Source organism: Bos javanicus, chromosome 11, assembly GCF_032452875.1.
Source record: "Bos javanicus breed banteng chromosome 11, ARS-OSU_banteng_1.0, whole genome shotgun sequence".
NCBI classification, from domain to species: Eukaryota; Metazoa; Chordata; class Mammalia; order Artiodactyla; family Bovidae; genus Bos; species Bos javanicus.
Genome location: NC_083878.1, coordinates 24,937,638 through 24,961,334, shown reverse-complemented (window position 1 = coordinate 24,961,334; position 23,697 = coordinate 24,937,638). Strand labels below are relative to the sequence as shown.

At 38.6% G+C, this 23,697-nt stretch overlaps 1 long non-coding RNA gene across 1 annotated transcript; it reads left to right on the top strand.

Annotated features, from left to right (window-relative positions):
- Positions 1–6,306: 6,306 nt before the first annotated feature.
- LOC133256933 (uncharacterized) lies at positions 6,307–14,050 on the top strand. Its single transcript, XR_009739341.1, has 2 exons — positions 6,307–11,745; positions 13,187–14,050. It is a non-coding gene; the product is annotated as an uncharacterized LOC133256933 (long non-coding RNA).
- Positions 14,051–23,697: the final 9,647 nt, after the last annotated feature.

Genomic DNA, 23,697 nt, shown 5'->3' with positions numbered 1-23,697 from the left:
TATATCAATGTCAGAAGTATCCTGGAAACATATGTCACATGCAGGAACTGTTTAACAAATACTTTGAAAATTTGGCCAAATTTTAAAATGTAGAGTGGAGCTAGTAGATACAAGCAAGAATAGTATTTGAAAAACTTCTCTGGCATATTTCTCAATTATCTGACTTATTTTTGTTCTTATTCTCCTTATCATACCATAGTATAATATGGTATGACATCATACCTTATCATACCATAATATGATATGGAAGCTTGAGTATGTTCTTCTTTTCCATTTTGGATTTCTTTTTTCTCTGGTGAAATGACTTAAAAGAGTGTTGTATTGTTTCACATTTTATTGGAGTTCGTTTTATTTGAAATCATTGCTGTTACTAGATGTTAATAGTCCTAACATTCAGATGTCCAAATAAGATTTCCAACATTAAAATAATAGAAATAGTTTGATATTGCAACCCATATTTATCTTCTTCTGCTCTTAATGTTTTTTTTTTTTTTAACTAAACACCATGTGTTTAATAAGACTTAAGATGAAAGGATATTTATGTAACCATTTTATACCAAAGTCATACTTAGATGTTGTCACTGGATTGTCTTAAAAAAGAAATGAAACATTTTCTTACTCTGGGTTGCTGTGTAGCTAAGCCAATTTTAAACCAGCTAAAAGCAATGAATACATCAGTATTTGAGTTGATCTTCACCATTGGCAATTATAGCTATGCCAAATTTCTTGTAACAACATTGAGTAATATGCCACACTAATCTGGCTAGGTTATTAGGACTAGACAATGTAAACTGATGATGTTAACAATCTGAACTAGAATTTTGCTTTGTTAACCAGTTGCCATAAAGCCAGCAATATATAAACACAAAAAACTAAAGTCATTGATTCATGAATAATTTAATATTATACATTGTAATTTAGTGGGGAGGGAGAGGGAGCAGAGGAGATGGAAAGGGGATATATTTATCAAGGAAAGGCTTACCAGAATGTTCATTAAGGGAATATTAGCCATCATCTAGTTTAAACCTTAAGTAGTACAGGTAGAAAACCAGGGCAAGAGAGGATGTGATTGTGAAGGAGTTAGGATTAAAACCTGAACCTTTGAGAACCTAGTCCAGCAGCTTATTTTTTAACACACCCCTGGGTTTTAAGAAAAGCCTTGAGAAGCCACTCTCCTTTGCTGTTGCCACGGTTGAGGTAATAATAGCAAAACCATTCCTTTTCCCTGACTTCCTTTCCTGAGTTTAGGTGATGTTTTGGTCATTAAGACTCTCATCCTAGGACTTCCCTGGTGTTCTAGTGATTAAGACTCTGAGCTGCCACTGTAGGGGGCGTGGGTTCAATCCCTGGTCGGGGAACTAAGATCCCACGTGCCCCACAGTGTGACCAAAAAGCAAACAAACAAAAACCCCGAAAACAGGACTCTTGCCTCATCTTGCCTACTATCGCACACTGGTATGTTACTTATTACATACTCAAATTCGTTTGTTTATTGTATTTTTTTGTTTATTGTATTTGTTTATTGTCTATTCATTGTACTCCAATATATTTAAAATAGATAGCATGGATTTCTTACCTATTTTGATGAAAGCTTTGTCATTTATGCAAGTAATAGCCAAGTGATAGCATCCCCATATTCCTAATAAGACAGCCGTCCATTTTGCTGGCACTGGGAACTCCTCATGAGAATATGTCTTATCTCCCCAAGTCAGGTTTAACTATCCTGAAGGCCTGGATCCCCTCTCTCGCACACACCTTCATGTCCCCACAGCATTTGTGATAGACTTGGGCACAAACTGTTGACTGATTTGGGAAGAGAAACTACGTTCAGAAGAGGCAGGGGGAAACCTATGCCTGGAAGTGTGTGTGCGAAGCCACCTGTGTGAATACACAAGCAGACTTTGAGGCTGCCCTGAAGTAACTAGTAAGAAATCTCTTGGTGATGTCAGACTTTTCATAGGACCAGTTCTCATGAAGGAGCATGTTAGAGAAATGCTAGTGAAGGTCCAGCCACCACTGTACTTTAGATGCTGCTGAGACCTGGTAGACTGGTTCATTCATGACTGAAAAACGTATATATCATGGATATTGTAGGTTTTTCGGATTGAAGGCATTTTCTTATAAGCTTCCCTGGTGTTATTGCCTTAAAAAATAGTAACTGAGTAACACTTCTTTCATAGTTGTACTTTCAGAGATTCCTCATCACTCAATCTTCATGGTAGAAATGCTTTCGTTAAGACCTGTATTAGTCCCAGTAAGTCAGATATTATCTTAAATTAGAATGCCCGAGGAGGAAAGAGCAAGTCCAAATGTTTGTTCTCATTTTATCACCCCTGAGCTTTTGTGACTTGATCTTACATATAACTTATTTTGTTATCCTCTGAAGTGGGATTCTTCAGGATTAAAGTTCCAAAGTTAGGGAACATATTTGAAAGTGAACATACTCTAACAAATCAAGATCTTATCTTTTTTCTTTTATGACTCTATTGTTATTGCTGGTAGCTGTAGTTGCCTTTACTTTTCTATAGGGTTTTATAGTTACTTGTAAAACTTGTTTCTAAGTTCTTACTTTCTTAAAAATGTGGAAATGTATTCTTTCATAGTGGCTATCAGTAAGTCAAAATAATGTGTTCTGTTTTTAAACTTTTGTCCAGATGTCCTAGGTCTCCAGTGATTTGGGAGGAGGAGAAATGGGGTTAAGTTGGATGTGGATATTGAAAGAATTTTCTCTGTTGCCTTGGTATTTTCTAGAAGCAGCTTATTTTTCCTCTTTGCTATAGAAATGAAAATTAAAAAAACTAAAAACTCCTAGCTCTGTTTTACTATTAAAGCTTATATAGCTCCAAATTTAATAAATTTAATGCATAGCTTCACAAAATAGTCCCAGTGCCCTCTGACCCTACATAAGTGTACACTTATGGTATGCAATATACATTCCAATCAAACCTGGTATAAATATTTCATAGGGTTGTAATAAATGACAACTAAAGGGCCCTGGAGGCCTTCTGGTTTACCTTGCCTCTTTCTACATCCTTCATTCTATCCAAATGTTTGCAACTTTGCTCCCAGTGGGTTGTGATTTAGCCATCATCACCCATAGGGAGCCCAGCTAGCCCTGGTTTGGCTGGAACTTCCTTGGTTTTAGCACTAACTGTACTCCCATCCTGAGAAATCTCTTAGTCTCAGGTGATCTGGTACAGTTGGTCACCCTAGTGTCAGATCAGGCCTCAGAAACCTGATTTTCAGACTTTTTGATTCAGAACCCTTTGGACTTACTTTTTTTTTTTTTTCTTGTAACATCAGAAAGCATGAAGGATTTCTCTTAAAAATGTTTTGGGGTCCTTTTTGTAGGTCACATAAAAATCAGATGTTGCTTTTAGGTGCCCTGTATGTCAGGAAGGAAGACTTGGAACAAGTGTATAAGGAACTCAGATTTTCAATACAGTTTTTAAATTGCAAAACTTCACAGTTGTGCACTTACTCACATGTAAGCAAATAAGTGCAGTTATTTCATAGTTTATCATTGCATTATTTAGAAGGGCCAGGTTGAGAAATGTCAGAGCTGAAGAGGAAGTAACATGGGTTGAAGCGTTAATGGAATGTTCTGGAAGAATTCCACTTTGGTCAGAGAAGGTTTCATACACTTCTCTGTTTGTTCAGCATGCTTTCATATGGTGTTTTGCTTCCTGCTTTTCCAGACCCATCTGTACTTGGAGGACTGGGCATGTCAGTTCTGCCCCTGTAAGTAAACTAGTAATTTGCTGCCCCATGCTGTTGAGCCTGCCACAGACTTGTGAAATGCCACCCACAAGCATGACTACATTGTTCCATTCTGTCATTAACTTTTATTTTGCCTTTACCAATTCCACACTTATACCTAAACTTTGGGATTTTTGCAGTTCTCCCAGACATTCCTCAGCTACTGAGATTTTGAAGTGGTATTGTGGTGGTGGTTTGGTCACTAGGTCATGTCCGACTCTTGCGACCCCATGGAATTTTCCAGGCACAAATACTCAACTGGGTTGCCATTTCCTTCTTCAGTGGGTCTTCCTGGCTCAGGGATCGAACCTGAGTCTCCTATTTGACAGGTGGTCTCCACATTGCCAAATAAATGAAGGAAAAATATGCATAGCTATGGCCACACACACACTTCTCTTGTATCAGAGTTGAGGATTTAAACTCAAATACTGCTCTCCATTAAGGAATTCACATTCTCTTGTCCTCTGCATTGTCATTTTTACTGCTGAGCCTCCAGGGAAGCTCGCAGACATTCCTAATAAGCACTTGAACTTTTGGTTATTGGTGCGGCTCAATCCTCAGTTTATTATTTGTTAAGGAATTGAATTGGATAATCTACATTTATGCTACCAGTTCAGTTCAGTCGTTCAGTTCAGTCGCTCAGTCTATGCGACCACATGGACTGTAGCAACACCAGGTTTCTTCATCACCAACTCTTGGAGTTTATTCAAACTCATGTCCATTGAGTTGGTGATGCCATCCAACTATCTTATCCTAATTTTGAACAAATTAATATTACATAGCTTTGGTGAGAATCCTTTGGTTTATATTTTAAAATATCAACACTATCCCAATATACATTTAGTGGATGAAAGCCAGAGGGAATATATATTATTTGGAGTTCACCTACCAGGACTAAGTAATGCTATGTCATTTATGTCTGGAATAGTATTTTTGTTTAATTTATACAACATTGCATTGAAACTGAAACTAAAATTTCCCATGACTTTAGACTTTATCCCTTCTAGACTTCAATTATTTTGATCATTTTGAAATAATTCTATAGTTCTGCCAATGACTGAGTAGAGGCCATTTGTGGTGTGTATTGTTATAAAGTGTTTTTTTGTTCTGTTTTTCTTTTTCACTAAAGAAGTGTAAATAATGACAGGTGTTTTTGCAGTATTAAAATACAGTGATTAGTTCAACTTAACATACGGCTGTTTAACTGTGTGTTATAAGTTTTATCTTGCAGGTCCATTGAATTTCCATGCTTTCTTTCCTTCTCTACAATGCAGAGTACATGAGACTTTGATTTCCTTAGTAGAGAGCAGTATTTGAATTTAAATCCTCAACTCTGATATACGAGAAGTGTGTGTGTGGGCCCATAACTATGCATATTTTTCCTTTCATTTCTTTTAGCCATAGCCACTCTTTCATATGAAATGTTTGAAAGTAAAATGCAAAATCATGAAATCAATATAATGCTTAGCTTTCAGGTCCATGTGAAAGGCTGTTTATTTTTTATTCATCAGACAGAAGTGGAAAGTTTAGATTTTTTTGCTTTGAGATAAACTGCCTAAATTCTTACCTGTATTTTTACTGATTCAATAATCTTTACCATTGGAAGGGTTTTTTTGTTGTTGTTTTGTTTTGTTTTTTATAAAAAATAAGTAATTCAAATTATGTAATAGTATAGTTTTAAAATTATAATAATGGGTCATGGTTCCCTTCTTGAAAACTTCGGCTTACATAAGAATCACTTTTAATTAGCTCTTCCAATCAACTCAGTTTAAAAAGATCAGAAAGAAATTGAACATATGTATGTTTGTGTCTTTTTCTTAAATACAGTTTTATTAATGCACTTTTCTGTGCTCCAGTGCATGGCAGAGATGGGAACATTGTAGCATGCAACAAATAATTAGGTGCATCCACTTTTTATAATAAGTAGGTTTCCAAACATTAGTATGAAAAGAAGTTTGTAAACTTCATCATATTTCATATACATAATAATGGATGTGTACAGGAATTCAAGTAGGGAATTCTTTTAACCTGTGAGTCATCTTTCTAGTGTGTTACTATCTCCTGATTTATGTGTTTTTCAGATTTGACTTTTTATATATGTAAGAATGAGGTCTCTTATGAAGAGCATACTTGCATGGGGATCAGACTCAGATCAAATTATTGACTAGCAGCTATGTATGAAATCAGATTTGAGGAATTATAGCATTTGACTTAATGAGAATTTTTGTCAGCTAATAGAAGGATGTGATTTCCTGATCCCCTAAAAAGTTTTCTGAGAGGTAGCTGGAGATGAAAGGATGAATACCTTCTTTTTATTATTTGTTCTAAATCTTTTCTGCCTTTCCCTTTCTCAGTTTAGTAATTCACTTCCTATTCTGTTTAAAACCACACAAGTGAGGTTAAGCATGTCTTCACCATGCCAAGGGGCAAGCAAGGGGCTGGAAAGAAGAATGAGAAGTAGTTATAGGACATTTGACTAAATTGATCGATGCATTGTTAACATTGTGGTTTTGTTGATAAACTTTAGGCAATTTGGGAAGGTAGGCAATTTGGGAAGGTTCAGTTCAGTTCAGTCGCTCAGTCGTATCCGGCTCTTTGCGACCCCATGAATTGCAGCATGCCAGGCCTCAGGGGAGTTAAAAAGTGGAACTAAATAAATATAAGGTGGTATTAACAATGTGTGTGGTTTTTTGTTTTTTACAACTGGAGATATAATTCACATACCATAAAATTTATCATTTTTAAAGTATGTAGTTTTTCGAATAGTCACAGAGCTATGTAACCATCACTACCAAATGTTCTAATTCTAGAACGTTTTCTTTTTCATTTTTGGCTGCACTGAATCTTCGCCGCTGCGCGTGGGCTTTCTCTGGTTGCGGTGAGCGGGAGCCACTCTCTAATTGTGCTGCGCAGGCTGCTCACTGTGGTGGCTTCTCCGGTTGTGGGACATGGGCTCCAGGGCACATGGGCTTCAGAAGCTGTGGGACACGGGCTCAGTGGTTGTGGTGCACGGGTTTACCCTGTGGCTTATGAAATCTTCCTGGTCCAGGGATCAAACCCGTGTCCCCTGTATTGGCAGGCGAGTTCTAATCCACTGTGCCACCAGGGATATCCTAACACATTTTCATGTACCCCCTACTCTTTTGCAGTAACTCCTCACTCCTCCCTTACCCATCTCCTGACAACCGCTGATCTGCTTTCTGTCTCTAGGGCTTTGCCTATTCTGGACATTTCGTATAAATGGAAACGTGGCCTTTGTATCTGTCTTTTTTCGCTTAGCATAATGTTTCGAAGTCCATCTATATCGTAGCATGGATCAGTACTTCATTCTTTTTATTGTGGAATAATTTTCTATTGTATGAATGTACTACATTTTGATTATCCTTTTCTCATTTAATGGACATTTGTGTTATTTTTACTTTTTGACTGTTGTGAACAATGCTATTATGAACATTCATGTACAAGTTTTGTGTTAACGGTATGTTTTTCATTTTCTTGGTATATACCCAGGATGAGATTCCTGGGTCATATGATAAGTGAACGTTGCTCAGTCATGTTCAACTCTTTGCAGCCCCATGGACTATACAGTCCATGGAATTCTCCAGGCCAGAATACTGGAGTGGGTAGCCTTTCTCTTCTCCAGGGGATCTTCCCAACCCAGGGACCAAGGTACTAACATCATGTTTAACTTTTTGAGGAGCTCTCATACTGTTTTTTAAAGCAAGTGAACTATTTAATATTCCCACTAGCAATATATGAAGGTTCCGTTCTCTCCAACAGTTATTTTCCTTGTTCTTCTTTTCTGTTTTTAAAATAGCAGCATCCTAGTGTGCGTATGAGTTGGTATCTCACTGTGATTTTGATATGCATCTTCCTAATAGCTAATGGTGTGGAGCATCTTTTCATGTGCTTATTGATTATTTATCTACCCTCTAGGGAGAAAGGTCTAGTCAAACCCTTTACCCATTAAAAAAATTTTTTTTTAATTGTTGACTTTTAAGAGTTCTTTATATATTCTGAATATTGAACTTTATCAGATACATGATTTGCAGATATTTTCTCTCAGACTAAAGAGTTGTCTTTTCATTTTCTTAATAATATCATTTGCAGTACACAGTTTTAACTTTCAGTGTAGTCCAGTTTTATTTTTTCTCTTGTCTTTTATGCTTTTGGTATTGTATCTTAAGGAACTCAAGGTAATGAAGATTTACTCTTATGTTTCAAAATTTTTATAGTATTAGCTGTTAGTTTCAGGTCTCTGGTCCATTTCGAGTACGGACCATTTTTATGTATGGTCCATTTTTATGTATGGTATGAGATAGGGGTCCAACTTCATTCTTTTGGAGGTGGATATGAAGTTGTCCCTGTATCATTTGATGAAAAGACCGTTCTTTCCACCATTGAGTGGTATTGGCATACTTCTCAAAAACTGGATAACCATAGATTTGTGGGTTTATGGATTCTCGGTGCTTTCCCAGTGATCTACATGTCTGTTCTTATGCCAAAAACACACAGAAGACTAGCTTTGGAGTAAGTTTAGAAGACAGGAAATATGAATTCCTCTTCTTCTACAAGGTTGTTTTGGCTATCTGGGTTCCTCCCATTTTCATATGAACTTTAGAATCAACGTATCCGTTTCTGCAAAAAAGGCAGTTGGACGTTTGATAAAGATTGCATGGAATCTGTAGATCAATTAGGGGAGTTTTTCCATCCTAACAATATTAAGCTTTTCAATCCATGGTCATAAGGTGTCTTTCCATTTACTTAAGTGTTCTTTAATTTCTTCCAGTGTTTTATGGTTTTCACTGTACAAGTCTTGTGCTGCTTTGATTTAATCTATTCTTAAGTGTTTATTCTTTTTGATGCTATTATAAATGGAATTGTGTTCTGAATTTCTTTTTCAGATTGTTCATTGCTAGTGTATAGAAATACAACTGATTTTTGTATACTTATATGTTATTACCTTGCTAAACTTATTAGTTTTGGTTTTTTTATTGTTTTTATATTGTTTATATATATATAAAAGATAATGTTATCCGCAATGAGAGAGAATTTAACTTTATACTTCCTTTTTTTCTTTCTCTTGCCTAATTACCCTGGCTAGAACTTCTAGTACAATGTCAAATAGCAGATGTGAGAATGGACATCCTTTTCTTTTTCTTGACCTTAGAGGGAAATCATCAGTCTTATACCATTAAGCATAATGTTAGTATTCCCGTGATCAGGTTGAGGAACTTGTATTCCTAGTTTCTTAAGGGTTGTTTTTTTTTTTTTTTCACAAAAGGGTGTTGGATTCTAACAATGTGTTTTAATGAAGAAATAGACAGATTTTGTTGTGAATTGAGTTGTTGTACTGCCTGTGTCAGGAAATTGAAGTGAGTTCCTAAATCTACAAGATGCTAATCAGGTTGAAGCCATAGCAGTGCTTGTTGATGGTTTTTACAGTTTGTCAATTGATATACATTTAATGGTTTCTAAGGCTGTTTAACCGATTCTCCTCATTAACCCAAGTTAATTTGAGTTTGTGTTCACTTGCCTGAAGATATAGAGACATACAGACACAAGAGATAATTTGTTTCTGTTGGCTGGTTTAATTTAATGCCTTTTTATTACGTGACATTTTGCTTCTCAGACTTGGAAGTTATAGGAGTACTAGGAGAATGCCAGAGGGTGTTGATAAAGGCAGCTCCATCTCCCTGAACAGTCAGGGTTAGACCCCTTGCAATTTTCTTCTTCTACCTGTTTTGAGGATACCGTCCTAGTGTGTTTAAATCTACATCTTTTCATAGTTCTTACAGGAAATGCAAATATCCCTGAATTACTGGGATGGGGAGGAAACCATCTAAAAAGCAACACTTGATAGTTAATTAACCTGCAGTACTGCTGTAGGAAAGTTGTTATTATTATTAGTCCTTTTTTTGTGGGTAGCAGGAGTTTTGTCTGATTTATGGGGTACACAGGGATGACCGTCAGCTGCCTTCACCCGGGCAGATGCCCTTTGAAAAAAGTCTCTTGTTGTGCTCAGAAGACCTATTCTGAGGGTCCTTTATACAAAGACTAAGCCCAGATTTTTAAATATAATCCCTTGCCATCCTTATAATCATTTTGTAATTCCTCTAGGAAATTATGTTAGGAAAATAATTGGAGAAAAGTTCAGCGTATTTGTAAGCAGCACTTCCCCAAATGGTTTGGAAGCTCACTTGGCAAGGTCGAGTTTTCAAGTCTGACTATTTTTTACTGAATTTTTTTTCATGAGTAATGTTGCTAATGTAGTATTTGACTAAATACTACATAATAGTATAATAAGTTCTCTTATACATATGCCCCAAAGACTTTTGGTTAATGTCTACATTTTTAATAAATCTCATGAATGTGCTGGGTGAATATTAATAATCTTCAATGGAAATGTGAATATCAAACCTAATGGAGCTATGATCCAAGATTTTGGGCACGCTACATCTGTAATGTTACATGTTTACTAAAGATGTCTGGGAAAAAAAGGTTTCAACGAGAGGTCTACTTTCCTACAAATGTATTCAGTACTACTCTTAACTATTATTAGAAATAGTAGGGTTTCCAATTACTACTCATCGAATGCTTGAATAATAGCCACAATTCCTAAAATACATAGAGTAGTGAAAATTATGGCAATTTTTCACAAGAAATGATGTACTAATGTTTTATAATTCTTTTATTTTTGCTTAGTACTTTTATTAAGCATTCTGAAAATAAATCTCTGACCCTTGTTGGTCATCCTAAGAAACAAAATTTGCTAAGAGAGGGAAAAAAGTATAACTGGCAGTATATACAGGGAATGTAGACTCCAGAGGCAGGAGTTGTGTGTGCATGCTGAGTCGCTTCAGTCATGTTTGACTCTTTGCGACCCCATGGACTATAGCTCAACAGGCTCCTCTGTCCCTGGGGATTCTCCAGGCAAGAATATTGGAGTGGGTTGCCATGCCCTCCTCCAGGGGATCTTCCTGATCCAGGGATCGAACCTGTGTCTTCTGAATTGCAGGTGGATTCTTTACCCACTGAACCACCTGGGAAGTCCTAGGTAGGGGTTATTAATTGTAAAGATGCAACAGCAGCCGCCTGATGGAGTGTGGCCATTCTGATGTCTCTCCTACCTCTCAGGGTTGGCATCACTCTCAGCAGAGTGGCATCTGTGCATCTCTCCCCTCCACGTGTTCATTTCCACTGACTGATCCTCTTCTTTTTTCCCTGTTCAAATTCCAGAGTAGAATTAGCTTAGCCTTATCATCACCCAGTTTGGAGAGTGGTTTTCCAGGCTTGGGGAAAGCAGTCTTTCTAGGTGGGGGATATTGCTGAGGGCAGGGCAGTTTCCCTGAGACATGCCATTATACAGTTTGCAGAGCCACTGCGCTGAACCACACCCTGGGCCAGCCCTGGGCCAACATGTTTATGGTATTTTGCTGATTGGATGTGATGAACAGGCAGGAGCAAATACTTAGTGATTGGTCTTGTCTCAGGTATTCGAAGGAAAAAGCTCAGCCAAAATTCCAAGTGCAGTTGTGATCAGCCACAGGTACAGGAGTGAGGATGGACCTGGGGGCAGGAGTAGTGGCTGGTTAAGGTGTTAAGACACCTCCTGTGAGCAACACAGGAGGGCCCAGTGGAGCAGTCAGCAGTGGGCTGAAGAGGGAGTGGGACTGAAAAAACGAAGTGGCAGGTTTATGGCTGTCTTTAAAAGTGCAAGTGTTCGAAGTTGGTGGTATGTTGGGTTAATTACTAAATAAGAGGGTTTCTAGATTCCTTCACACAAAGGAGCACTTAACTTGATATTTATTCTTACCACTCCTTTCCCCCACCCTCTGCTATTAACCAATGTCAGGACATTTTTTCAAAGCAACTGAGTTCGGTGCCAGTGAAAAGTCGAGGGTGCTTTGTGCCTGTTCCTGTAGGAATCAGCAGGAGGCTCCACAGCCAGCTGATGACTGACATCACTGTGGATGTGGAATTCAGGTTGTGAATCTTTCCCGTTACTCTGTGTGTACCTGTTTTGATGGAAGCTTCTGTTTTTCCATCCACAGTCTTAAATTCCTTTATTTATGTGCCATCAAGAATGAGGTTACCAATGTTTTGCTTCAATTTTCCAAATTTGGGGTGTTATTTGTCATTATTGTTATTATTTATTCAGTTACATAGTCTAATTTTTTTGAATCCCATTTTTGTTTCTTATTTTGGCCTAATTTGTAAATTTAACACGCAGTTTCTGTTGAACTTTCCTTTAGAACAGTATCTTTGAGCGTTTAATTAAATTATTAGGTGAAAATAAGTAGAATATTTTTTTCTCTTAATATCACTTGGACTTTGACAGAGGACATGAGTGCTCTGTCAGACCTAAAAAACACTTTACCTTGTCATTAACTTACCTTTGTATTTAGGCATAATGAATACCGCAATTTGCATTTTAAGGAAAACATTTTAATGTGAATACAGTTAGTAATAAGATTTTTTCAGTGAATGTCATTGCATCAGACTACTCAGTAATTAAAAATACTTAGAGACTGTAAGTTTTTGGACTAGAGCAGAAATCTGGGGTATATTTTTTCCACTTTATGTACTATCAGTGGATCACTTTTTTGCTTTTAGTGTCCCAGACTGATGGCTTACGTGTTAATGCACCAAATGGCCTATGACTTATATTTGTATTATCTCTCGTTTTATACAGCCATTGACTGGAAATATCCAAAGATAAACTGTTACACTGTTTCTAACTTGAAAGTAAAGAATAGATCTCCTTTTGTAAAGGTCACAGAATGTAGAATTTTAAAAATATTCATACCAAGTTAAGGATTATATTTCATTTATTTCTGTAAAGGTAAATGTATGTCTGTTTTGCCCTAAACACTGTCATACAGATTCAGTCATTTTTATATCACAGTAGTTCAGCTTTATGTTAAAAAATGATAGGAAATGTTTTCATTTGATGTACTTTAAAATTTGCTTTTTGCCCAAGTTTAATTTTGCTCAGTAAACTCATCCTTCATGAGACCAAGTCCTTTCTCTTTAGTTCAGAATAGCTTGAATTTTGATGCATATCTTTGCTATTTTCAGACCAAGTTGAAGTAGCCTTATATCAAAGGTAGCCTTATGTAGAGAGCCTTATTGGGAAGAGTTTAGAGTATTTAATTTCTAGTATTTTTTTCCCCTAGAATTCAGAATCTTGGGTATTTCTGGACATATAAGAACTTGGAGAAGAATTCTGAATTCTCTATTTGGTTCTTGGTAAAATATGTTAAGCACATTGAAAATGTCTTTAGACTTTCTGACATTTGTATTTATGTTAAGTAAAGTTATACCTCAGTTTTTCTGTTGAATTTTGTACTGTCATATGATAAAGTTCGCCAATGAATAAACTGCTGTGTATATATGTGATAAAGACATTTGCCTTAAAATACAGCACTCCTGTTTTGCAAACAGTCTGCCATCAAGTCGTCTTTCCAGTTATTCATATTTCTGTGTGCCTGGTGAATGGTGGCCTGATCAAGTCCATGGAAGTAAGAAAGAAGATGAATACTTTTTCACTGTTAATAATCTAAACCTGGATTTAAAAAATACCTTGGACACATAAAAATTTTATAGACAAAATACTGAGTGTAGTGTGATGTTTATTGCTAAAGATAGCAAATGACTGAACAGGTAAATTGTCTGTTGGTTTTAACCATTATTTTCATCAACCCTATTCTCAATGAGAGTAGTGATTCAAAGATGTGTGAATGTCCTTTCTACCACGTGGTCTATACCTCTGCTGGGTATTCATAACTACTGCTAAGTCTCATCGCTAACGGCCGTTGCCTGTATCATGGAGGGACAGATGTACTGCCAACCAATAGGCAGGGTAATCTGGATAGTAAAGTTTGTGTCATAGTTTGGGATTTGAGGTAATAATTTTATTATTTAGTATCTCTTTCAGGAGTGATGGTTTAAATGGATGTCACTTTTATCTTCTAATAAAAAGGTTCTTAAATTCAGCTCAATTTATGTGGCATAATTTTGTTTTCTACTTTAATTTGGAATTAGTAAAGTATGCACTCATATGGATCATAGCTTTTCTTATTCAGCTCCATGACTTACATATTTATGTCAGATCTTTAATAGTATCTATAAATGTTCATCAACTATTTAATTAGTAGTTTCTTCAGTCCCTAAGGAAATATTTTATTAATAACTTTGTTATGGTATACATATGTTATATGTACATCTGAAAAAAAACCTGTACAGCTTGACCATTTGATAGTTAATAAATTTTGACTTTGAGAACCACCTACAGTTGATACTAAATTGTTCCTATCTGTTGCCGTTGACATCATTGATTAATTTAATTCATTCTTGGTAGACTTATTTCCCTTTTGTTTTGAACCCAAACTTCACTTTGCAATAAACTAATGGTGGATGAAGCACAAAAGGTGTCTCCTGACTGTGACAACGTTTCTTACTGTTGTGAGGCTTTGACTCAGTCATTAGATCTTCCCCAGCTTGCTTTCACATTCTCTCTTTCTCCCCTCCCCTTTTTTCTCTTTCTCCCTTTTAACTGCACCTCTGTATGGTAAGAACATCAATGCTCTACATGAGGTAAGTGTCCAGGCAATGATGATGGGTACCTATAGGCACCTAATATGTGTTGAGTTGAATAAAAAGCCTTGGAGGCTATACCTTATAAATGCGGTACTTGTTTAGAGTATGTTCTCAGGGGTCCAGATTGCTGCCAGATCCTTTCAGTTTTCCTAATGAAAGGCTGTGTGACCCTCCCCACCTCCCCTTCCCACCCCAGGTCTCTCTGTGTGATCCCTGCTCACACCCCACACTCCCATTCTTGACATTCTTGTACTCCAGTGGCTCCTCTGATTTGGGTGCTGCTCTAGCCCCACTGATAGAAGCCCCTTGCTCTGGTACCGCCCCAACGGCCTGGCGGAGTCATCCCAGGATGGATGCCAGTGGTGCCTCAGGCCAGGATTTCCTGAGGGCAGAGTCCTGCTTGTCCGACTGTCTCAGCAGGTTCTAGGAACAGGCTTAATTGTGAAGATCACCGCTCCAGGACTTGCAAGGGCACAGAAGTAGGTACCTTCCTGAACAGCTGTTGAGCCTGGTTCAAACACTTCATTTCAGCGTCTCTGCTGACCGAGCATGGAAGACAGTCTAGTCAGCCCGAGTGCTGAGGTGAGGTTTCCTTTGTTTCATTGCTGTTAAAGTTATTGCTTCAAGAACTGGGCATCAACTATTAAAACAGTGGGGATCATGAGAAATTTGTCGATAATTGCATTTGAGATAGGAATCCATTTGTCAGGTAACACTTATGTGTTGTTAATCAGAGTGATGACTTCTAAGCCACAGGGTTCGCTTCTCAACTGAGTTTTTATGTTTTATTTTTGGAATTAATCAGGTTTTGTTTTCTCTTGAGGGAAAACAATAGCAAATGTCAGACTGAACATTGAATGGTTGACTTATTTCTCACAAATTTAAAAAGTTAGAAGCCAGTGTATGTGGTTGAAAGTTTTGATATCTGAGAAGATAATGTTTCAGAAGAATTTTCAGAGTTTTTTTTTCTTCCCTATCTTTCACTGATGTCTCAATTTGACAAGGTAATGGATTTAGCACTCAGAAGTTCCATCATTTTTATCCTCTTTACATCTTAGAATCTGTGAATGTTACCTCTTCATTTGTGTTACACTGCGAATACAGTGAGGGTCTGATGAATTTTTGGCCAAAAATGGGTTTTGGCACTCGACTGCTAGAGCAGTGTAACCTTTTCAAGGCCAAGGAATTTATGTGTATGTGGGTGGTCCTTCTGTCTGCTGAAAATGTTGAAGTGTTTCTGTTTTGCTCAGTTTGAAGAATTTGTGGAGCTTGAGGTCTTGAGCCAGAGCAGTCTGAGGAAAGAGGAACTTAAGCAGCAAGTTCTTTTATTGAAACTTTTATGGTGGGAGCGATTGGACACATCTCAAGAATGAACTGATTTGTTAAAAAAAAGTTTAAAAATAATCCACATGCTAGAAAATATGGAAAACAGGAAGAGAAGAAATAAGCACATGACTCCCCGTCCATATAACAAGTTACTGTCATTTCTTGGCTTTATTTTCTTCTTTTTGCCTCATTTCTTTCTGCTCTGCTCTACACATACATCTGGAAGATGTGCCCCATCCTTGAGGAGCTCCCAGTGGGGAAGGTGACCAGTAATAAAACATTAAAGAGATCTAGGGGTAGGGTAAAGGGTATGAAACGGCTGCTGTGGATCCTGCAAGATGTTCACCTTAGGAGTCTAGAAAGGCTTCCTGGAGGAATGATACTTAAATTCAGCTTGGGGAGACAGGTCCTTAAGGATTTGCAGCCCTTAGAGCAGGGGTCCCCAGCTTCCAGGATCTAATGCCCGGTGGTGAAGCTGATATAATAATGATAGAAATAAAGTGCACAATAAGTGCACTTGAAATATCCTGAAACCATCCCCCTCCCCCCAACCCCTGGTCCATGGAAAAATTGTCTTCCAGTCCCTGGTGCCAGAAAGGTTGGGGACCGCTGATTTGGGGGTTTAGAATGCACCAAAGCAAAAAATTGTTCCAGCCATTTCACTCAGTCAGCCATTGCACAGAGGAGTGTGTGAGGAGTGTAGTTGGGTGGGCAGACGCCAGATTAGGAAAGGCCTTATGTTTTAGCCAAGGAGGTGAGCTTTACCCTACAGTCACAGATCCACTGGAGGACATGTCAGGGGAGTGACACGGCAAGGATCGTCCTTGATGAGGATCGCTCTGTCTGGTAAGTTAGTGGTGGAGAGAGACTGGGGACAGTAGGGCCAGTTAGAAAACTGCTATGTTCATCCTCCAGGCAGGAGGGAGTGATGAGAGAGGACCCAGCAGCAAAGTTGAAAGACGCAGAGAAATAATGAGTGGCTCTCACTGGGAATTCTCATTGGGAATACCGGAAGTAACCTGGATTCGACTCCAGGAGACTGCCCAACATGGCAAGAGGAGGGAAGGACGTTGAGCAGCCCAGCAGGGAGATGGGGCTGTTAAACGACTCCCAGCAGTCAGGTGAGCAGAAAATGGAAAAGTAGTCATTGGATTCAGCAACTTGGAGCTCCAGGTGGCTCAGCTGAAGTTTAACACTAGGTCTTCTCACATCGAATCCTCACTTTATATATAGATTGCCCCATGGTCGTGAGGGGATCTCTGTTACCACGGACCAGCAGCCTGGGCTCTTAGGAGCTGAGCTGGCTTTGAAATCACTTCTGGAATTGAGCCCTGAAGCACATGATTGCTGTCTGGTCTTCTTAGTGCTGTCGCTGGTTAATTGTGATTAGTTGTTTATGCTACTGCTGCTGTGTCCGACAAACCCAGTATGTGAACTCAATGGGAAATCTTCCTTCTAGTCAAAGGGCTGAAAGTTCAAGTTGTATTGAGAAGATGCAAATAGCTGGACACTGAAGCCAGGCTTTCCAACTCTGGCTAAGCAAACCTTTGATCAAAGTTTCCATTTCCCTGAGTCTAACCTTTTCCAAGATATTAGGAAGCACCATTTGAACTTTATTCTAATCATCTGGGAAATCAAGCACTTGAGAGCTGTGAGGAGCAGTGTTAACACAGTTTGAACAGTGGAAGTCACAGTAGCATTTTCAGTTAAAAACTAAGGGCAGTTCCACAAGGGTATTTTACTACAAATGATGTAGCTGAAACTGAGTATGTTCTTAATCACACTTAGACTCAGGGAGTGTGGTACTGTAATAAGCTTCAGCTTTGTTCAAAAGGGATTAAAAATTACTAATAATCTTTAATGATGATGAGCCATAAAATCTGATCCAGAAGAATAAAAGGAAAAAAGTGATAGTGTTACGTGCAAGTCTCATCTAGTGATATACAGTTTCCCGCAGTGTGATTTTAATATTTAATGAATGCTCTTTTTCATTTATGGAGGTTCTGTGGCCGACCGACTAGTGGAACCACCCTGAGCTTTTACTGATAATTTTTAAAAACACATTTGCAGTGATTTGTTATGTCTCTTGTTCTTTCCCCCTTCTGATCAAAAGGAACTATTTTTAAAACTCGTACTGGTTTTTAAAATTGCATAAAAATTATTGTAGCTAATTTTGGAATATAAAAAATTTGTAATATAAATAATTTTGGAATATAAGAAATAGAGTAAAAGTTTCCTCTTTCCATATTGAACCCAGCACTCACCAACTGATGGGTTTTTGTGCAATATTTCAGGTCTTTTTCTATTATAGTGTGTTTTTGGCTACTACTGGATCAAAAAAGCACAGTGACAATAGCCATAAAGATGAGACACAGTTCAAATGTCCATCAACAGATAAATGGATAAACAAAATATGGGGTATACACACAGACACACACAAAAGGAATACTGCTACTGCTGCTGCAAAGTCGATTCAGTCGTGTCCGACTCTGTGCGACCCCATAGATGGCAGCCCACCACGCTCCCCTGTCCCTGGGATTCTCCAGGCAAGAACACTGGAGTGGGTTGCCATTTCCTCCTCCAATGCATGAAAGTGAAAAGTGAAAGTGAAGTCGCTCAGTCATGTCTGACTCTTAGCGACCCCATGGACTGCAGCCCACCAGGCTCCTCCATCCATGGGATTTTCCAGGCAAGAGTACTGGAGTGGGGTGCCACTGCCTTTACTGAGCCTTAAAAAGGAATGAAATTCTGGGACTTCTCTAGCAGTCCAGTGTTAAGACTTCACCTTCCAATGCAGGAAATGCAGGTTTGATCCCTGCTGGAGTAACTAAGATCCCACGTGCCTTGTGGCCAAATATAACAGAACATAAAACAGAGGCAACATTTTAACAAGTTCAATAAAGACATTAAAAACCATCCACATCCAAAAAACAAAAAAATCTAAAAAAAGAAAAGGGAACAAAATTCTGATATATGCTACAAAATGGATAAGCATTGAAAATATACTAAGAGAGGTAAGCCTGATGCCAAAGGAAACATATATTGTGTGGTTTCACTTATGTGAGGTACCTGGAGCACACCAGTTCTTAGAGACAGAAAATAGAATCAAGGTTACCAGAAGCTGGGGGTGAAAGAATGGGAAATTATTGTTTAATGGGTGTAGAGTTTCTATTTGGAATAATGAAAATGTTCTGAAAATGAATAGTGGTGATGACTGCGTGGTATTCTGAAGATACTTAATGCCATTGAATTGTACACTTTAAAATGGTTAAAATGGTCAATTTTACGTATATTTTACTATGATAAAAAGAAAAGCACAATGACTGTGTAGGGTTTGGATCTACTCTAAACACTTGGAAGTTTTATAAAATATACAAAATATTTAAAAAATGCAGTTGTACTTGACAGCTTGAAGTTTGTATCAGACACCTTGGACTAAGTTATGCAGTGATAACCAACAACCCCCAAATTTTCATTTCTTACAGTTGCAAAGGCTTGTTTTTTGTTCACGTTACATGTCTTGTGCAGATTGACCATGATTCTGTGCCATATCCTCTTCATTTCAGCATCCAGGATGAAGGCGTGGTCTCTACCTGGGTTGTTGCTGTTCTTGTGTCGGAGGACAAAGAGAAGACGCTGGAAGCGCTCAGACTCTTGGAGTGTCTGCTCAGAAGTGTCACACTTCATCTTAATCCACATTTTTTATTGACAAAGCTGGTCACATGACCCAGCCTGACATTCTTGGGTTAAGAAAATATAATCCTCCTACAGTGAGGGGCAGTGAGTAATTGGGAGCAGCAATACAATTACCTTAGGGTTGTAACCAGAAATATGATGTTTGTCTGTGGTCATGGGAGGAAGGGAAGGCATCTATACATAAGAGACCTCACTGAAGTGGTGAAGGGTCTGGAATCACACTGTCTGAACGGGACAAGAGCCCTGAGCCTCAGTGTGAGGTCTAACCCCACATCCAGCCCACAGATCTCCGCTGTTCTGCTCTTGTATGTACACATGTGATTGGGCAAAGCTAAGCTATATCCAGAACTCCAGCTGTCACAGTCTGGGAAAGGTGACTGATTGATTGATTTTGCCTTTCAGTCCCAGTAATTGAGAGGGGAACAGAGAATTAGGTGGGAATGAATGTCAAGTGACAATTGACTATATCAAGCACAATTACCTACTGCTGCTGCTAAGTCGCTGCAGTCGTGTCCAACTCTGTGCCACCCCATAGACGGCAGCCCACCAGGCCCCGCCGTCCCTGGGATTCTCCAGGCAAGAACACTGGAGTGGGTTGCCATTTCCTCCTCCAATGCATGAAAGTGAAAAGTGAAAGTGAAGTCGCTCAGTCGTGTTTGACTCTTAGCGACCCCCATGGACTGCAGCCTACCAGGCTCCTCCGTCCATGGCAGGAGGAGCATTTTCATTTCCTCCGTCCATTTTCTAGGCAAGAGTACTGGAGTGGGTTGCCATTGCCTTCTTCGACAATTACCTAAGAATCCACCTAATAAATGTGTAAGATCTTTCTGAAGAAAAGTTTAAACTATTGCTGAAGGAGACTGTGGGAGACCTGAATGAATGAAAAACATTCCATGTTCTTGGATCAGAAGGCATAATATCGCACTTAATTATAAAAGTGATGCAGGAGCAATAAAAAATGCTAACTCTTCTTTAAAAGTGGAAATGCTGATGCTATGATTCATATGAAATAGGAACAGTGTGGAAAACTGAAAGTCGATTAGTGAATGGGAAATAGCCCTTCCAGATCTTAAAGCACACAAACTCTCAAAAACGAAGTGCATTGATGAAGACAAAGCAATGAAACTGAATAAATTTTTTTAAAGGATTACAGTACATAAGAATATGTTTGTTAAAAGGACTATCCCAAATCAATGGGAAAAAAATTACCATATGGAAAAAAAAAGTTGAATCCCTATCACAAAGCATGCACCAGAAAAGCTCCAAATAGATAATGATTAAAGAGAAATGTACAACACAAAACCATAAAAGTAGAAGGAAACATAAAAGATTTCCTTCATAACTGAAATGAAGAAAGTCTGGCTTTGACCATAAAGTTCTACATAGGGGGGGAAAAAAAGGGAATGGGGGAAGAAAAGGAAGAAGCCACCATAGTAAGCAAATCAAAGTCAAAAGACAAATGAGAAATAAAGGAAAACAATGACAACAAAACCCTATGAAATACACAAAATACCAAACACTGAAGGATGCAGATAAAGCAGTGTATTTAGGAGGAAGATTGAAAACATTGTTTAGGGTTCAGCTTAAGGCTAGAGAACAAAAAGACTAGACACTGAACCCAACAAATACAGAAAAGACGGAAGAATAAAGGTAAAAGCTTGGATTGATTAAATAAGTGAACTCGCTCAGTCGTGTCCGACTCTTTGCGACCCCATGGACTGTAGCCCACCAGGCTCCTCCCTCCATGGGATTCTCCAGGTAAGAGTACTGGAGTGGGTTGCCGTTTCCTTCTCCAATTAAATAAACAAGAGATCCATAAAACCCAAAGCAGGAGTTTGTTTGTTTTTTAAATAGGCAGCTATCTAGCAAACCAGTTGAGAAAAGAGAGAAAGGAGGCAGGGATAAACAATCTTAGGTTAATAGAGTGCACATAACTACACATACAGTAGAGATTTTTTTAAATCACAAGAAGATGGATTAGATATAGTTGATTGGCAGTTGGCAGTTATTTCCACCTCCTTCGAGTGTGTGTTCCTGACTACAGAGGCCGGAAAGACGAAAACAGCATTTCAAGGAGCTTTCTAGATGAAAGTTAGATTTTGCCAGTAGCTGCTCTTGTGTAAGATTTGGTTGGCAGAAGAGAAGCTGTAGTCATGATCCTTTTGACTGCCTTCTTTGGCTGCCAGACAAATCTGGGGAGTGCAGGATTCAGCTTTGAAGATGTTGGTAGGTGTATGCCCTTGCAGAACATGGAGTCAGCGTGGCTTCCCAATTCTGGCTTGCAGCCATTGCTATGCGTTCCTGAATTCACCTGTCCTTATGCAGCCTCTGGCTCCCCATCTTCCTGATGGTGGCAGAGCTGGCAGTTTCTCTGGAGGGTCAGTTCTAGACTGTTCTGGGGAGTCATTTCTGGGGGGCCCACCCAGAGCTCACTCCTCCAGCCCTGTTTCAACAATTTTGTAAGCACCTGGTTCGTTGTATTAAATCAGTGCTTCCTGTTCCTTGCACAGATACAATGGATGAACAGCATACTATCAACAATTCTGTGCCAAGAAATTTGAAAACTTAAGTGAATGGATAACTTCCCAGAAAATATAAATTACTGAAATGAACCCACGAAAATGAAAACCTGAATAGACGATAATAATAAAACTGAAAAGATAATCAAAACTGCCAGTTCCTCTCCCACCTCATACAAAGCTACTAGGCCTCAACAGTTTTATGGGCCAGTTTTCCAACTAAAGATAACCCTTATATATCATGTAGATTGTTCTGGAAAGAGGAAAAATAGGGAGTTACTCAACTCACTTTGTGAATATTGTATATAACCTTGGTACCAAGACTGGATAAGGAGAGGACAAGAAAAGAAAATTAAAGTTCAATCTCAAGAACATAAATGCAAAAATTCTAATTAAATTAGCACATTAAATCCAGTATTATATTTAAAAAAATCATTATGATCATGCAGGGTTTATTTCAGGTTATTAGAAAATAAATTAATTCACTATATTACATTAACAGAAGACTTGGTGCCAATTTTAAATACAGTTGTATTTAAGATGTTGCATTTTCCACTTACAGTACAGTGCTCATGATTTGCAATGCTGTTGGGTTGGCCAAAAATTTAGTTTGAGCTTTTCCATAGCATAACTTTCTGGCCAACCCAATACTTCCTTTCCCTATGAATGTAATCCATATTCAAGTATCAAGAATGTCCTATTATTTTTTTCCAGATCTACTGAGATATAATTGACATACATCACTATATGAGTTTCAAGTGTACAGTATTAAGGTTTGATTTACATATATTGTGTAGTGAGTACTACAATAAATTTAGTTAACACCCATCTCATAAATACAATGAAAAGAAAAGGAAAAAAAAGTGACTTGTAATGATGGTACTTGGGATTTTACTCTCCTAATAGCTTTTCTGTGTAGGGAAGCTTATGGCAGTGGAAACCTTTATTATCATGCTGCACATTACACCCCTAGTACATACTTATAATTCGAAGCTTGTGCCTTTTGAGGGGCTTCCCAGGTAGCTTAGTGGTAAAGAACCTGCCTGCCAATGTAGGAGACTCGGGTTGAATACCTGGGTTGGGAAGATCCCCTGGAGGAGGAAATAGGAACCCACTCCAGTGTTCTTGCCGGGGAAATCCCCAGACAAGAGGCGCCTGGTGGGCTACGGTCCATGGGGTCGCAAAGAGTCGGACACAAATGAGTGACTGACATGCACACACAGTTCCTTTTGACTACTTTCCTCCAGTGCCTCCTTCCCCATCCTTTGCATCTGGTCTGATAACCACAAATCTGGTCTCTTTTTCTATGATTTTAAAAAATAGATCCCACATATATGAGTCTGCCTGCAATGCGGGAGATCTGGGTTCAGTCCCTGGGTCAGGGAGATCCCCTGGAGAAGGAAATGGCAACCCACTCCAATATTCTTGCCTGGAGAATCCCATGGACAGAGGAACCTAGTGGCTACAGACCGTGGAGTCACAAAGAGTTGGACACAACTGAGTGAGTTTCCCTTTCCACACATAAGTGGAATCATTCAGTACTTGTCTTTGTCTGACGTATTTTACTTAGTACTGATATAATACCCTCAGGGTCCATCCGTACTGTTGCAAATGAAGAATGCCCAGTTATTTGCTATAGCAGTTCAACTTTAAAGGTATCATAGAATTGGCTACAGTTTGGGTCCCTTGATGTTTTGTGTGCAACAGTGCTCAATCCACGCCCAGATTTCCTTAATCAACCTTGTTTATGATGGACCCAGGGAAGGCAGCACCCGGTGGCACAGCTCCACCACCA